Source organism: Triturus cristatus, chromosome 1_2, assembly GCF_964204655.1.
Source record: "Triturus cristatus chromosome 1_2, aTriCri1.1, whole genome shotgun sequence".
In the NCBI taxonomy this organism is placed as follows: domain Eukaryota; kingdom Metazoa; phylum Chordata; class Amphibia; order Caudata; family Salamandridae; genus Triturus; species Triturus cristatus.
In genome coordinates this window covers 278,672,336-278,690,078 of record NC_140580.1, presented here as the reverse complement: position 1 = coordinate 278,690,078, position 17,743 = coordinate 278,672,336, and the positions used below count along the sequence as shown (strand labels likewise).

General features: G+C 42.8%; 1 pseudogene across 1 annotated transcript in view; it reads left to right on the top strand.

Annotated features, from left to right (window-relative positions):
• Positions 1–17,743, top strand: part of LOC146867158 (fascin-like) — a 190,687-nt pseudogene that overhangs the window by 102,919 nt on the left and 70,025 nt on the right. Inside the window, exon 2 of the transcript XR_014961091.1 lies at positions 14,979–15,140. The product of XR_014961091.1 is annotated as a fascin-like (transcript). The remainder of the gene's footprint in view (positions 1–14,978; positions 15,141–17,743) is intronic.

The window sequence follows — 17,743 nt, the reverse complement described above, 5'->3', positions numbered from 1 at the left end:
GGGATGTAAGTAGGAATGTATGCCTTGGTGGGGGGCCCTGGTAGTGACGGTGGCCACTCCCAGAGCTGTGGAGGAGTTACAGGGCGATCCAGAGTCTGCAAGATACCAAGGGGTACTTCATGCAGCAGCACAGTATGGTGCTAAGCCAAGGATACCCAGGGATGTCTTAGCGTTGTCCCCTGGAAGAACTACGGCGCCCCGTTAGTCCTACGGGCGGTTGTGGGTCTGAGCAACCGGGGGCTGCCTGGAACGCTCCGCCCATCTTTTGGGGGTGGGCGTGAGTAAGGGAGTGGACTGGTGGTCCACTGATGGGAGGGGTGGCCCCTCCCAAGAATTGGTAAACACCGATTGGCGACAGCCACGGTGTAATTTGGCTCATCAGACGGGCAGGCGGCATAAGGGTTGGCCTGCCCTGGGATCGCCCGTAAGATAACCCACCATGTTGGCATATTTGTTATGCAAATAAACCTGCAGCAATTTTCTCCACTAACAAGGTGTCGTGTGGTTTATTGATGTATTGTGCTGCATGATAAGTGACTACAGTTGCCGATATTGGCACTATGCGGAAAGCATTCGAGTCTAGAAATAAGGCTTCGGTGTTTTTGTCTCGAGAAAACTATTGTCAGGTCTGTTCTGCTTGTGTCCCTTTTATTATTCACCATGTTTCAGTACTGCTGTTTCCCTGCGTCTCTGCCAGTCTGCATAATCAGCAATAATAGCTTATCAGCCGTCCCGGCGCCCCCGTCCTGACACGCGCTGGCACCTAGCTGATACTGAAATGCTTTTAAACTGAAGCGAGTGATGGAGGGGGAGCAGAAATATGGCGTGTTTATAAATCTTCACATGCGCCTCATGCTACACCTGCCAGCCAGTCGCACGTGCCATACCTGGCTCTGTTCACAGTGAGAAAACTTGACCTGGTTCTTCTTGGAACTGTGCACTTTCTTTTAGAACATTGCCAATGATAGTTAGTATTGTAAGAGGAACTAAGAAACCCCTGACTGTACACATTTTACTTTCTCTGACAAGATGAAAGGCTGAGCCCTGGTGCAGAGATTTAGACCTGTGAACTTCAGGATACAAAGATATCTCTGCAGTAGGTGCATTAGACCACTGGAGGACCAAGGACTGTCCCTCAGCCCACTCGTGGAACTCTGCGGAATTTTGCAGAGTTTTCCGGGAACTCAGCGGAATTATGCATAGTGAAATTCCGCGAGCTCCACCCAGGCCTAGTCTGGAGGAGAATGACCACTTTGCTGTGTTGCTTTTCTGTGTTGGCCTGCAGTTGCTATTTCTGTCTGTGGGCAGTGAAAGAATTGGACTTTGCTTTCTGGAATTCTGCTTTTCAAAGTTCTCCAAGTGCCTGTGTGCTTGCCTCCTGTTGAAAGTCTCAAAGCCAAAAAAGACTTCATCTACAGCTCCCCTAAACTTCTCTGCTGGGAGTTCTGAACTGCCAATTGGTGCCAACTCCAGTTCTGGGCCTTGGAGGTGGTTTTGCTGCTTTAAGAGCTGAACATCCACCCGTCACCCTTTTGTGCTGTTTTTCCCGCCGCAATCTTGCCATGCAGTTGAAAACCAACTCGTTGCGGTGCGACTGAAAAATTGTTGCCGTGCCTGTTCATGGCTGGAAGAGTCCAGAGCACCATCTCCAACGTCTGAGATCCCCGCTCCGACTCTGATGCAGGCCCTTCTGTGAGGCTTATGGAATCGATGCATCACCTGGCTGGAAGAATCGAAGCAGCGCCTGTTTTGCCGCCGCAGCATTGCCCCCAGTGTGTCTGGATTTTCCACACATCACGCCTGGGCACCAAGTTTACAGTGCATTGCCCCGCAGTAAGGAGCTGCTTTCGGAATTCAATGCATCGCTTCTCCTCGCAGTTAGGAGTCTATGCAACACTTATCCTGTGTGCAGCAGAACTGATGCCCCCATTCCTCTGGGACTCAAAAATTGGTGCATCGCTTGTGTTTTCTGGTGCTTCCCTTCGCTGTGGCTTTTTGTCTTGGATTTTGACACATCAAAGGTACTTTGTGCTAAAATCAATGCATCCATAGTGTTCTATGGACAATATTGCTTAAGGCTTAAAAAGTGATATTTCTGCTTATGTATGTTGGAATTTTTTGTCATTTTGGCCTTGCTTAGATTAGATAAAGATTGGTTATTGTTCTAAACCGGTGTGGTATCCATTTGTAGTGTTTTCACTATGTTACTGTGTGTTTGATGTACAAATGCTTTACACGTTGCCTCTGAGATAGGCCTGACTGCTCTTGCCAGTCTACCAAGGGGGTGAGCAGGGGTTATCTTGGGTGCGTAATACCCTTACCCTGACTTGAAGGAAGTGTCTTCGACTTGGACAGGGTGCATTCCACTGCCAACTAGAGACCCCCATTTCAAACTTTGGTGGTCAGCGTTAAGGATAGGACCTTTGTTTGTACTTAACATACAGTGATTAGTGTACACTACTTCATGGTGCAGACCATGAAGCGTCCACATACTGCTTTTTGATGTTTTCTGTTTTTAACAACCCTTGAGTTTTGGATCTACAAATCATGTCTCAGCTTGTTGAGCCAACAGTTGAAGTTGCAGAAGTTGTGTTTGAGATAGGGAGACTGAAATTCTACACGGTGCCTCACCTTAAACAGATGTGGATCTGGAGGTACATAGCCAGTGAGGGGATTTTGGAGCCCAGGATCTGCCTGAGGGGGGGGAACACCCTTCAGGACTGGCAGCAGTGTGTCATCTAGAAATCTGTTCCCGGAGGAGCTGTAGGACAGGCGACAGGCCAGAGAGCATAAGCAGGAGCTTGAGAAGCTCAAGTGGGAAATGGAAAACAAAAAGTTGTAATGGGAAAGCATAAAGTTTGAAATGGAGCACAAACAGGAAAAAGAGAAGGAGAAGACCCTTGCTCTGGAGGAAAGAAAATGGCTTTTGGCTCATGAATTGAGTATGAAGGAGCTAGATATCAAGGCCAAGCAGGCAGAGTCCTGCACAAATGGTGGCAGCGTATGTCCAGTGCAATCTGAGGGGAGGGTGAATATTCCCATGGACATAGTAAAGAATTACAGACGGGAGGATGGCATACACAATTGGTTTTAGGGGTATGAGTCAGCTCTCCACATATACCCTGGTCCCTGACTTGCACTGGTGGGTAGGTCTATGGAAACACTTTGAGGTAGAAGGGAGGTACATTTTGACAGCGTAAGGCCAGCACAGAATCTCACCTACTTTGGCATGAAGGATACCCTGATCACTAGCTATGGCCTCACTCCAGAGCAGTACAAGGAAATGCATAGGACATACAAGAAGTTTTATTCCCAAACTTGGCTTGAATGTGTAGATTCTTTTTGCAGATCACTGGATGGTTCGGTAAAGGGCAGTCAGGTAACAGAATCTCAGGGGCTGTATAATTTAATTGATGGGAGCACTTGTACAGGCTTTGTTTTCCGGATCTGCGCCAACATCTGATTGACAGCAAGCTGACCGACTCCAGAAAGCTTGCTCAGGAGGCGGAGCACTGTATGAGTACCAGGGCCCACAAGAGGTATGAGGAAGACTTCACCAAGGGTGGCAGGGTCCCCAGCAGAAACGTGGGGAGGGGGGCAAGGGTAAACAGAGGGAATTCTATAAAGGGCCCCAATCTAGTTCCCAGGATAAGGATTCCCATCCCCCAGGGGAAACCTCGGATCTCTATAGGGTGGCCTGCAGAGAGGGATCCTAACAGGTGTTATGCATACCATGATGAAGGGGGATGCTAAGTATCCCAAGCGGGCACCGCCACCCACTGGTTGGCAGTCACAGGGGTTCGCCAGTGTAACGCTTAGTGAGGAATTGGTTCCAGGAGAAGGGTGGCAGCCAAGTGAGAGGATAAGTATCTCACTAGGGGACAGTGAGATGGTCCAGAGGACTCCCGTGTCTGAGAGCACTAAGAAGTACAGGCAATGGGTGACCATCAATGGACAGATGGTGGAGGCTCTGAGAGACACAGGAGCCAGTGTGACTATTGTCAGGTGTCACCTGGTGTCTGAAGACCAGGTGGTCCCTAATGTGTTTCACCAAGTAGTTGCTGTAGAAAACTCTGAATGCCAGTATAAAATGACGCAGGTTCCCTTTGAGTGGAGGGGTCTCAGGTATCTCGAGGGTAGCTGGGAGTCCATCCATGCCTATTATCTTCTAGGTAATGACCTGGAGGATTCCCCTTGATGTGAGGTGGAATGCAGGTCTCACTTGGAGATGGTGGGTCTGCCTGAGTTGGCATGCATGACCACTCGGTCTATGGCAGCCCGTAAGGGTGATCAGAAGGACCTGGAGCCTGAAAGAGTGGCCCAGGTGCCTGCCAGAAAGAGATAGGGTAGGGTCATGGATTACCAGATTTACAAGGTTTCCTCAACCTGGGAATGCGTCAAATTCTAACGCATCCCCAGGGGAGGTGTTAAAGTGGCGCAATGAGGAGAAATACCTTTATTTCTCCTCGTCTTTTGATCTTTCTATGTGTTCTGCATTCTGCACTACACATAGATGGAGGAAACTGCCATCAATTATTGTTTTTGTGCAGGAAGGTGTCCCTTCCTCCACAAAAACAATCATCCCTCCAATGCATGCATTGTGCAAGGGTGGCTGTGTTGACGCTCAAGAGTCAATTGTGCTCCAGCACAGAGGAAAGCACAGGGATGCATCGTACTACTGTAAATATGAGACACCTCTGCACTTTCCTGATGATGCAGCTCGGTGCAGCAAGATGGCTTGCAGTGCCACATTATTATCTAGTAAAGATGGCCCTAATATCCAAACAAAGAACAAATTCTATGTCGAATTGCTTATTCTATGCTGACAAACACATGCGTTATAACTATTTTATGTTCCACCATAGGTTTGAAACAATGAGTTCCAGCACATTTGTCAATGATATACTTTCATGCAAAATATCAAAGGTTTTGGTGTTCACTTACCAACTCTCTATCAGATCAAGTGATTGGAGTCTTCCATGTTCCCACATATGTCTTTCTAGTGCTTCAGTAGATGACAGGATACCATAAACTACAATCAATAAAACAATACATTAGAGATATAATTTTACATCTCAAACATATGTTTTAACATTAGTTTTGTAATATAAATATTAATTGCAGAGTCATATTTGTATTGAAATCTAAATTGCCAATTACTCTATTGTTCAAGTAAAATAATGTAAGGACTATGTTTGACTGATTACAGGTCTAACAGTATCTTATCTGACATCTGTAACATATTAAAATATTCATTACATTTTCATTATTTTTTAAATACCATAAGTCCCTGATATGAGCAACTCAATTGACGCAGGCCCTAGAAGACATATGTTACTCCTGTAGGAAAGGACACATTGTGCCACAGACAGCAGAGAGCCAATAGACGTTTCTTGATGCCTAGCTTTGTGGCAGGCCATTGCTAAAGTACAATAAGATTTCTAGATGATAATGGAACACATGAATAATGCATACATTTACATTTGAATAAAAAATGTGAGGCATGCATAAATGTGTCATCTGTAGTCACATAATGATTCACGTAGATGGAGAAGAGGTCATTCAAGAAGACAACCGAACTTGCTGTGTGTGATCTGTGAGGAGAATAGAAATGAGTAGACCTGTTTTCATTCTAGCCTTGCACTAAAAGGTAACCTCAAGAGTCATCACATATCCTCCTTTTCTATACAACAGGACAACAGCTCAAAGCAGACAAGCAGCACAGCAGTTGCTTATAACTTCGATATAAGTGAAGGTTTAAAATTGTGGTGTACAGTTCATGTTAACGCAGTTACTTTAAGGTTACAGCCTGACAATGAGTGCAATTGTTGCTCGAGATGTAGATTTTACATACTGAAGGAATACTCAAAACAGAAACAATTGGAGATTTTGCCTTCCAACATGTGGTAACATCACTCTATTGGATGGACTACTTCCATCAATGGCGAAGGTGCCAGTGAAGTGTGAAGAACGGGAAAAATAAGTTCTCATCAAGTAGCTGACTTGACGCCGTCACCAGGTACCAAAATGGACAAAGATCCTATAAGTATTGACGGGGTTCTCCAAAGGAAAAACCCCTTGACTTTCCAACCAAAAATCTACACAAAATTTTCTTTCTTGAAAGATCCTGGAACAGTAATTTACTCCAAAAGTGAGAACTTAAAAGGGCTGCAAATGCCTTTACAGCCAGAGAAGTACGGATCAACTCATCAGCCTCTTATCGAGTCCTTGGAACCCCTATCCCACCACCATGTTAAATATCATCAGAGGAACACGCTTACGGTGTGGGTGACCAGGTTCCATTAAAAAATACCACCGACACCCAGGCAGGCGGAGATTCTGAAGAAACAATAGGTGTAAGAGCTGACAGGGATGACAGTGTGTCAACCCAGGCGGTAGCTGCCAATAAGTTAGGCAGTCCTAAAAACCATCTAAGGCTTGGAAAACTTCAACAAGTGGGTACAAAAGGTCTACAAAAAACAAGCATTCCAGAGGATTTGGAGAATCCAGAAATTGAAATCGACTTACGAGGGGACATGAGGGACCCTCATGTCTACTCCTTGGTCCCAAGCCAGTTGACAGAACACTTGGGAATGGTCCCCCATTTGCAGCCAAAAAACAGCTCCCCACTACAGCTGCAAGAATTACAAGCAGGTGCTCCGGCAGATCCGACAGCTTTCAATAGCCCACTTGGCAGCAAACCATCTGAGCGCGGTATGATGTCTCCATAAGAAGATTCTCATGTAACAAGTCCAGACATGTCTTTCCTGGCCTCACAGGAATGGGAGGAGCTCGTTGCTTATTATAATTTAAAACCTGTTCGAAATCTTACGCCCCCTGAAACAACTAATACACCGTTGTTGGAAAGATGCAACCTTAGCGATGTCATGCACACAGAATCTATTTGGGTGGCAATCTTAAATACAATGCAATATTTAACTACAGCCCTACAATACCAATCGCATAAAATGGATTTACAGCTCACAGTCCTTCAGTCCTTGGCCGACTTTACGTCAGGGATTGACAAGAAGTTATCAGAGCTCAATAGCTTAATTAAGCGGGGACATGGAGCGGTACATGGAAGCCAAACAGCCCAACTTGAATGCACCTGCTCCCCAAAAATTGATAAGCTAATAACATTACCATCTATGTTAGGAAATCTCTTATCAGACATAAAAGGCAGCAATTCAACGTCCACCAATTCCATAGATGGACTGCGTAAACCAGGGACAGCTCCATCCGAACCCCAAAAAATTGAGCCAACATCAACCAACTTATCCAATACTCTTATATGCAGCGATGCAACGGCAACAATGGCCCGAACACAAATGAGTCCTGCCAAAAAAATCCCCATACCTCGGAAAGCCCGTCACAAACAAAAAAGGAAGGGACAAAACAAGAAGCCACTAGCCCTCGCTCTTAGTGTTTCAAGCAAACCATACTGCTGATGTTGAAGAAATTGGGCCCGACCCCTTCTCCACCTTGGCAGGCAGGTCGGATCACCCCATCGCAGGGCCTACTACAACTACGGCTGCCACTTTGGGGCCACCCTTGAGATCATCAAGATGGAACATCTCAAAAACGGACGACAGACAGGAGTCAACCATTTCAGTAAAAGAGTTAGTAACTCCAAAGCAAGAACTATCTTACAAAATTAAGGAAGAACAAACCTTAAGGTCGTCCTCCAATGAAGTCCATCTGTCCCAAAATGAAGACCGAGCACAACAGTCGGTTGGAAACATAAGCTCATCAGACCTACTCTCCATAGAATTCCTTCCAAGTAATAATCGTCTGTGGCCTGAGGCGACTAGGACAAGATGGAGTTCCAGTGGAATTGCGAACAAAATCAAGGAAGAAGAAAGCAAGCTTAAGCTCTGGGGTATAAAGCTGGAACCCGAATTGAAATATCCCTACCCAACTCCGTTCCTAAATGCTCAGATTAACGACCCAGATAAAATTACCACCTCAGTATTAAGGGGGACAAGAGGCAGAACTCCTGGTGATCTAACTGCTTGCATAAAGGTTTCCAATCCAAGTACAAGCTTTGGACCATCAATTCCAACTTTGACACCGGGTACACAGACTCGGACGCAAATAACACGCACAATAATAACAGAGCGTCCAAATTGACAAGAGAGCTGCGCCTTACAGATACCCCCTGCAGAGCAAGGGGAAAATCAAACTGTGTATTTAGAACATTAATGGCCTGGCAGGCAAAACTGACGACCACAAGGTAGTTAACTACTTAAAGTCATTTGACATGATACTCCTCCAGGAAACCTGGGAAGATATGGCCTTAGAGCTCCAGCGGTACACCTCTTATTTCGTTTCGGCCACAAAGGGCTCTGATTTTGGACACCGTTCGGGGGTTAATGATGCTAGTTTCAATAACTACAATAGGCAAAACACAGTCCATAGAGGCGAAAATCACACAACCAAACGAGGTTCAAGCAATAATGATAACCCTCAAGTTCAACAATATGTCCCAAGAAGTTATAATAATTAACTCCTACGTGCATCCCAAACAAAAACAAAAAGCTGTAAAGGAGCTGACAAAAGAAATAAAAAGGATTATGGACGAGCAAGATACCGACCATATAATCCTTGCTGGCGAATTCAATTTAAACCTTTTGGGGTCAGACCAAGATGACGGTCCTGCACACAAACTCACAGCAATATGGGGGATACCGAATCAAGGCCGAGCAAAAATTAATAAACCAACGAGATGGTCTAAACATCTGCTACAGTAATTAGAACACTTAAATTTAAGAGCACTGAACGGCCGCTTCTTGGAGGATAATCCACCAGTCGCCACATTCCATTCTTCAAAAACTTCCTCTTATCTAGATTTTACGTTTACAAGATTAGCTATTTTCAACATTATAACAACTTTTAGAATAGGTGACAACACACATAATGATCACATCCTGCAGGAAGCGCTGTTGAATGCGAGACCGGCTGTTATACTAGACGCTTGGAATCCCATTGTAACTGAAGAGATCTCTAACCTAAAGCGTATAAGGTGCAATCTTAACAACATAGAAGCACTATCAGCCTCTGCCAAAATCCTACATGAGAGAGAAAAAGAATCCGCCGTCCCAACTGTAAAAGCATGGGAACATTTTATTACGACCTTCAGTGGGACATTTGTGATTAGGATAGGGACCAAACCAAGTCAACCGGAAGATGATCTAACAAAAGTGAAATGCAGCCCGGAATCACCATAAATCAAACACTGAGACAACTTCGAAAAACACCAGGGAACTTGGACTTGCAGTCGACCCTTCGGCATATGAAGGTATTACTGGAAAGGAGGAAGTGGAGGAAAATAAGATTAAAGAATGATGAACTGTGGGCCAAGTTACTGCACGATGCCAAGCAGAAAACAGGGCTAAGTTTTGGCAAACGATCCACAAGATAGAGCGACCGAACCATCCAGGAATCAGCTCAAATATAACAGAGGCCACTTGGGTAGATTATCTCTCCGCCCACTTCAACAACAATAGGCAAAAGGAAGCGGAATTGAACAAGGAAACGGGTATTGTGACAACGGATAGTGAACCCCCCAAAAGGGTAGACGTGACACAAAATCGCACTATCAAAGATCAATCGGCCGAAAGTTCTAATACCCACAAAAAACAGGGGATCCTCCTGGCCGCTGATTTAGATTTATTAGCCTCCATTAAAGAGGAATGCTATGCACCCACGGAAAAACAGATAAAATGTCTGATAGCCAGGGGTAGAGCTATGGGTGCCCCTGGCCCCAATGTCATCCCTCCGATGTTGTACAAACATGACGCCGAGCAATGCTTTATTACCAGTCTTTAAGGGCATAAATTCTACAGCCACCATTCCGGAATCTTGGAAAGGATCAATTATCAGTCCTATTTTTAAAGAGGGCAATTGAAACGATCCAAACAACTATCGACTAATTGCCCTTATCGACGTAGATGCAAAATACTACGCAGGAACAATCTCGGATGAGTTAACTTCTTGGGCCTCAGAAAACTCCATCATTCCTACCAATCAAACTGGGTTTTGCAGTGGCCAAGGAACATCAACTAACATCTTGGTCCTAACACTGTTAATGGATGCAGCTAAGGAATAAAAAAAATCCTCTTCCTCTGCTTTATTGACTATACAGCCACCTTCGATCATGTTGACCGAGCTAAACTGTGGAGAAAACTTGAAAGCTGTGGATTACCGAATTCACTCGTGGATCGGTTACACACAGATACCTGGATCAGGATTAAATTAGGCGCAGGGGCACATATCTCAAAACGAATCATAACCTCGAAAGGCCTCAAGCAGGGGTGTGTCCTTGCGTCGCTTCTTTTTAACCTCTTTTTGGCTGATCTCCCAGGGTAGCTGGATAGTTGCATATCCCATGCTCCAAAATTGGGAAACAAGTTATTGTCAAACCTGCTATATGCTGACAACCTGGTTTTGATTAGTCGGACTCCCATTGGTCTTCAGCATCTTTTAAATACGACAAGTAGTTTCTCACATCGGAACGCCCTCCAAATAAATCTCAAGAAAACTAAAATGATGGCAGTTAACTATCATAAAAAGAAGAATAACAGCTGGTTCCTAGATGGCCAACGTTTGGACCAGGTAACGAGTTATAAATATCTGGGAATACTAATGGACCATAAAAGCTCCTTTAAACCTCAGTTACAGTCCATGCGAAGAAAGGGAACTACAACTTATTTAGCACTGAAGTCATTGAAGCGACGGCTACCCGACCTCACGCTGGATCCCTTCCTACAGGTTTTGCCGGCCAAACTGCTGCCGACACTAACATATGGGAGTGAGGCTCTTAATGGCAAAGACGCGGCAGCCCTAGACGTAGTAATAGCTAATTCTTATAGAGCAATTTTCCATCTTCCAAAATATGACTCCCCAGCTCAAATACGGCTGGAATTTGGGGTCCAAAGACAAACAGTGGAAAGAAGGAGTGCTTATGTAAAAAGTTGGCATAAAATCCGAAGTGCAGAGGCAGGATCCCTAAACTCCCACCTCTGGATCGCCTTACTTTGTCAAGGAAAATGCTCAGCCAGGCATTACCTGTTTGGTTCCATTGAGCTACTGGGTCTGTCTGAACTCTGGGCCGTACCAACAGATCATCTTTCCTTAAAAAAAACAGTGAAAAAGACAACGTCCATGTTTTCTGTTTTAGAAGACAAAGCAATTCTTACTAAAAAGGCACACGGCTGGATAGTGCTCAGTGATTAAGTAAGGCTCAAACCCCAATTCTACTTGAGTGCCGGAGTCAAAATAGGAACAAAGGAACATTTTCTAAAGCGGCGATTGGGGATAATTGCGATTAATCCCCACCTCCCACCATGGGAAAGAAGAGGAGGTACACCGACTTGCCATCTATGCGGAAGCGGGAAGGAGGACATTATTCATGTAATCTGTATCTGTCCCAACTTAAAGGCTAAACGATGCACCCTTTTTCAGGTATTATGGCACCCGATCCTGCAGGCAGGCAGTGAAGCTTTGCTTCAACTCTGTTGACGTTCAGCTGAACTGTCGGCTAACAGACGGTATCCAAGAGACTCAAAAATTTGTCGTTATCTGAAGTATGTTAAAAATAAGAGTACAAGGCATCAGAAGGGACTCGCAAAAAATCAAAAATGAATAATAACATTTTACAATTGTACCAGCACTTTTATTATTGCCTAAAGGTCAAGAAAACACTTTTTATATGTTCAATGAACTTAATACCTTCCTATAGTTGCACTAGCATTTTAAATTAATAATGCCCAATAGTTTGAACAATGGTCTTGGTTATGCTGTGTCAGGCAGCATGTAATTCAATGGTAGTTATTGCCAGCTCAGCAATATTTGAAGTATAAGTATTTATGTGTAATGTCTTACAGAACAGCCAATCGCACAAACTATTAATATTGTATTGATGATCATTTAAATGTTGTTTTAGGCTTAATAATTTGTGTACAATGGGAATCTTTTTGTTATGTATTTGCAAAGATTTTAATTAATCAAGCAAAAATAAATATTACCTTACCTTACCTTACCTTACCTGATAACAACTATAAAATAGTCAACATTTTGGCTCTTGCATACTTATTATTATACAAAGATTTTATAAATGAGTTTGCGTTTGAGTGCATTGTCATCATCATCACTGTCATTCTGCTGACACATATCCACCACATTACCCTGTACTTCCCCATGAAATTCATCATCCAAGATAATTGGGATTCCTCTATGCAGGGCAATGTTGTATAACATACAACAGAATGTCACACTTTGACAGACCTTATCTGGAGAGTAGAAGAGGGCTCCACTAGACTTATCAAGACAACGGAACTGTGCCTTCAGGAGCCCAAAATTCGGCTGCACTGCTCCCTTAGTTCTGATGTGTGTCTTATCGGAGGAGACTTCTCCTGCCTTTTGTGGGTTCTGAATAGTCGTTAGAAGCCACCTATGATTAGGATATCCAAAACCACCTGGGGAAGAAGTCTTTTTATAAAGCAATATACGTAAAAAATTATCTAACACATGTTATATTGATGTTAACTCACCAACAAGTCAGGTCCTTAGTTGTGCCAGGTCAGCTATTTTCTGTGGCATGGTGCTGTTATGCAGCACTAGTAGGTCATGGATGTAACCAGGAAATCTTTCACAAACACTTGAAATGTATCTGATAGGCAAACAAATTGAATGTTGGTGGAGTGGAAGTATTTCCTGTTGCAATAACCCTGCTCTCTTTCTTTATGTGGAATCAATGGTATGTGAGTTCCTTCAATGGTACCAACATGTGGGATGCCTCCCAACGCATATAAGTCTGGCTTGATGTTGTTCGATGTAGCATTATCCTTTGGAAGCTGTATATAGGCATTCATTTGTTGCAATACATTCTTTAAAACATGGCTGAGTATAGTTGAAAAGTTGGTTGGGACATCACACTGCTGTCACTCACAGTATACTGAAGTGAACTAGTTGCACAGAAATGACGGACAAACATTATTTTCACAATAGGAGGGATAGCCATTGGATATCTGAGTCCAGCTATCAAATTTCCTTCAAATTGATGGCTTAATGCTTTAAATGTTTGGCATTTTAATCTATATTTTTGAATAATGTGCTGTCAGGTCAGGAAGACTTTGTAGACTCCTTCTTGCCTTGCTCTACGTCTCTCTTGCAATACTCTATGGACATATCTGGAGAATGTAGAAAAAACATATTGGTAAGATTTTTAAAAAGTTTATTTAAAAAAGTTCAAAAGTACATAACAAAAATACACACATGTAAAAAGAGATGGAAATACTTTAAGAAAATTCTCATTTTTTAATCAACTAAGAACATATAAAATATTTCATTGGTTACTGGAGTAATATAATAAGACTGAAATGGTATGAAATTGTATCTCTGTGAAGATGTTTTCACATTTTATAGATGTACAATGTCTTTATAAGTTATTTAGGACATTAAAATAAAAAAAGAAAATCATATACAATTACATCAGTGTAGCAATTAAAAATAGATAAAATTTGAATTGGGTCACGTTATTCAATTTTGTTAAATGACTTACACTTACACTACAGTTTGCCTAGATGTCGTGGCTAGTTGCCATTAAATAATCTCAATATTATGACAGACATTTCTGTCAATTTTGGCAGGTGTGTCCTTCATATTGTCAGGCACAGTCTTGCGGGCATTACTATCCTTTTTTTTGGCAGGTGGATTTCTTAAGTGTCCGTCATTTAAGACAGACAATTAATGTCACTACACTCACAATGTTTAGTCCGTCATTATGTAGTTGTTTGGGTTAAACTTCTTTTATGGATGGTTTTACGCAATGATTTTTTACATATACATTGACACACCCATCCATGACATAGGTGTACACACGTACTGCCAGACATTTGCCTCTTACTCTCTAAAGCCAACACACCTCCTCACACATTGCTGCTTCCGTGATTCAGCTTGATCCCAGAATGACAGAGCCATGTGGTGACTATGGGTTGGCATAACCCACATATTTTGCTGCAGCATAATTATGTGTATTTACATCAAACCTTATTATGCAAAGGGTAGAGGATACATTTTGCACTAAGAAAATATTGATAAATGCAGAAGAACACGAAGAACAGCATCCAGCATCTCTCGTTAAATGTTCCTGTGCTCTTAGGTAGAATGTTTGTGCCAAATAACTCATAATTACATGAAAGCCCATAATTGCATAGTTTCTGCAATTGTGTGTCAAAAGAGGAACACAATATTATCTAAATTACTCTGATTACTAATAACATTAACCTTCACTGAGGAAGGCCCTGATCACTACAGTCAGTTGTATGATTCATATGAAAGTCAGGTAAGGAATAAATGAAAGAAAAACAAATCTGACACATTTCAAACATTCACGACTATTTGTCATAGCATTATGTATGTTATCTTGTACTATTGTCTTGTAATTTTTATGCAAGTGGGTGAAATGCATTTTGTTTGTTGCAAGTTTGCATGTTTTTTTTTTGCATGTTTCAATGTTATTTTTGCATGTGTAATTGTGTTCAATGCATATTTGTTTTTTCATTATAATTGTTTAGCCTGATTATTAGTGGAAAGCATCTTGTATACACCTATTTTTATACTTCAAAATTATTTATTTCATTTGCTACAAACATAAAACAACACATTTTAGATTTAAAAAAGGAGCTATGCACTCATAAAATGTATAATGAATAAAGTTTCACTAATTTATATCCTTATATGATATGTAACATTTCCAGTACAGGTATAAGATGTAGGAAAAAAGTCAAATAAATAAGGTTCATATTATTTGACTTGAAAGCATTGTTCTTATCCTTTGAGGAAGATATGTTATTTCTAGTAAAACAATGTGAAATAAAGTGTTGAATAAATAAGTCAAGAAAAACATACTTATGCCAAAAATACTATAAATGTTAATATTGTTAATATCCTATGTGTTTTTATTATTTATTGCACAGGTCAGCACTCATCAGAAGAAGAAAATCTGGTGAGCCATTGCCAGACAAGCTATAGGTCTATAAGCATCACATCCTCTATTACAGGAAACAATAGGAGGACCTTCGGCAATGGTAGAAATTAGCAGCTCTTCAGAAGCTTGGAAGATCCTCCCAAATGTCAAGGTGTGTTCAGCTCTTAATAACGCCCCCTGATGCTGCAGGTCTTGGTGGTGGCCTCCCTGATATGGGGAAGGACCTGAGTCCAATAGAGCAACAACAAGGGTGTAAGTGATAACTTGGATGCATCAAGGCTGTTGTTATGACATTGGAGGTTACTTGCAGCAGTTATCTCATCATTGATGTTCCCCCAAAATAATTTTTTCATAAGCTTTACATATGGATGTGTGATGTGCAAGAGTAACTCACATTGAATTACTTATATAATGCTAATATATGGCATTAGGTAAGTATTTAAAGATGTATATCAAGGGTAATCTTGAAAAAAATGTGTGGAGTATGATTCATATATAGGCAGATTATATAGTGCAAGTCAAACACAACTGCTATTCTATATGGCCCATAACACTTATGTATGTATAAAAGGAAACACTTCCTAAGTAAGTTGTACAATGTATGTTCTGTGATTTGTGAGGAACTACCACAATGGATAAGAAAAGGGTCCACACTTTTTTCAAACATTTAAAAAAAATCTAGGCACATGTGGAAGAGTCTGTCCATGATATTTAGTGTGGGGGATGGGTGATTGTAACACAAAATAGAAGGCTATCCTGTTCATCCTAGAACAAATCAATTAATTGGTACAGGACTTCAAATAATACGGATTGCATATCCGGCAGAGGAGTGATGAAGTAACCTGTCCACCAAACAGTACACCAGGGCCAGTCGTTTGTTTTTTAAAGTAACAGCAGTAATGATTATGCAACATAATTGTGCAAATATATATATAAAAAAAACTAAGACTATCAATGAAGAATCACAGTGTAAGGTAGGTAAGTGTGCCTGCATGATATGGCATCGACCCAAGGCTTTGACCCCTTACCTGCAGGCTTCGGCAATGGTCAATGCTCACACTACTTCCCATGAGTCCGTCAGCCATTGGCTGACACTGGGGAGGCATTAAAAGGAACCTCCAGTGCTTGCACCTGATGATTCCTCTAAACAAAAAAAAGTCTGGGGATGGAGCGCAATAGCTTCTACTTCACTCACCTCCATCCTCTCTTCCATGTGTGAAGCAGGGGTGCTGCGAGGCATGCTGTTGTCACAGATCCCCATCGGAGGCAGAGCAGCCTGTAGTCCAGTGGGTTCTTTGGGGGTGCAGGATGCTTCCCTCAGTTTGATGAAAGCATCATTAGAACGAGGAGAGTTTCTCCTTTCCACCGATGCCTGTCTCAAATGGCGTTCTGCTGGTGGATCGCGCCCCACCGAGGAAAACGCCCATTTCATAGAAAAATATTGTTGGGGGGTTGGCCCTCCTACCATATGGGTCGACCCCCTTTGCGGCCATATGTTTTTTTAGAAATGTGTGGTTTTTCCTAGGGTGCTGATTGTGCTCCTAGCAGAAAACACACATTTTAAATAAATATTTGTGGGGGGATTTGTGGAGAACCACCTTCATCAATTGGTCTGTTCCGCAATTATGATAATTCTTCCAGCCAGTGCAACATGGGACAAAGGATCTATGTAATTATGCTGCTGGCTAACTTCACTGTCAGTGCTAGCAATGTGAATTTTCACAAGGAGCACGCCTGCGCACAAAGTTCCAGGGGCTACTCCTTGTGAATGTGTGCCTTTAGAAAATGAGTTTTTATACTGGCAATATAAGCATTGACAAATAGGTCTGGCAATTGCTGCCAACCTTTTGGCTTTGCTAAAGGTTGTAAGGGATCACATTTGCTAGTCGGGTGTATATACTGTTGCGTCCAAACCTTTTTTGGCCCTATCTGACTCAGATATGTTTCTTTTAGTTATGTTCCATCTAAAATTGTCTCTGCTGCATGCCAGTGCCATAATAAATGAACAATGGCCAGAGTGGGCTTAGCTGTTGTACAAGTATGCTGTGATATTGAGTATGTGAAAAGGTGAATTAATTCTTTGGGCCTCATTTGGATGTCAGTGAGACCGCCACCGATAGGCTGTCGGTGGCAGTCCCACCGACATCCAGGCCATCGGTCCGCCTGCTGCATTATGTTGCGGATGGTTAGACCGCAGCTGTCTGGGGACAGAACGCCGCCTCCAACAGGATCAAGGATCCCATCAGGCAGCGGACAGACTCCTATCACTACCATGAGGGCAATACTTTTGCAGGCACCGCTGTAGGGATTAGGATGACCCTTTTCGACTGCCTTTTCATGGTGGTCCTACCGACATGGAAAGGCAACCGGGAAGGGACTTTGGGGGCACCAAGCAGGGCCCACGTACCTCGTGGGCCACTGCTAAGTGGCCTGGGGGCACATGTAGTGCCCCCACACACCCATGCACCGTGTACCAGGCACCACATGGTGCATTGATTTGCACTAAGTGCCTTTTACTACTGCGGCTTGCTGCAGGCCCTTTTCCTGATCCGCAGCGAAAGCCACAGTAATAAAAGGCACTTTCAGATTGCCTGCACAGCAGTCCTATCATAATAGGGGAGGTGGGACCGCCGACTCAATGTCGGACGGTCAACTGCCCGCGGCAATGATGGTCAGACACTCGACTGACCACCATCATTATCAGGCCCTTTGTCTTTTTTTGTGTTTTTGGAGAAACTGCAGCTAAATTGAATC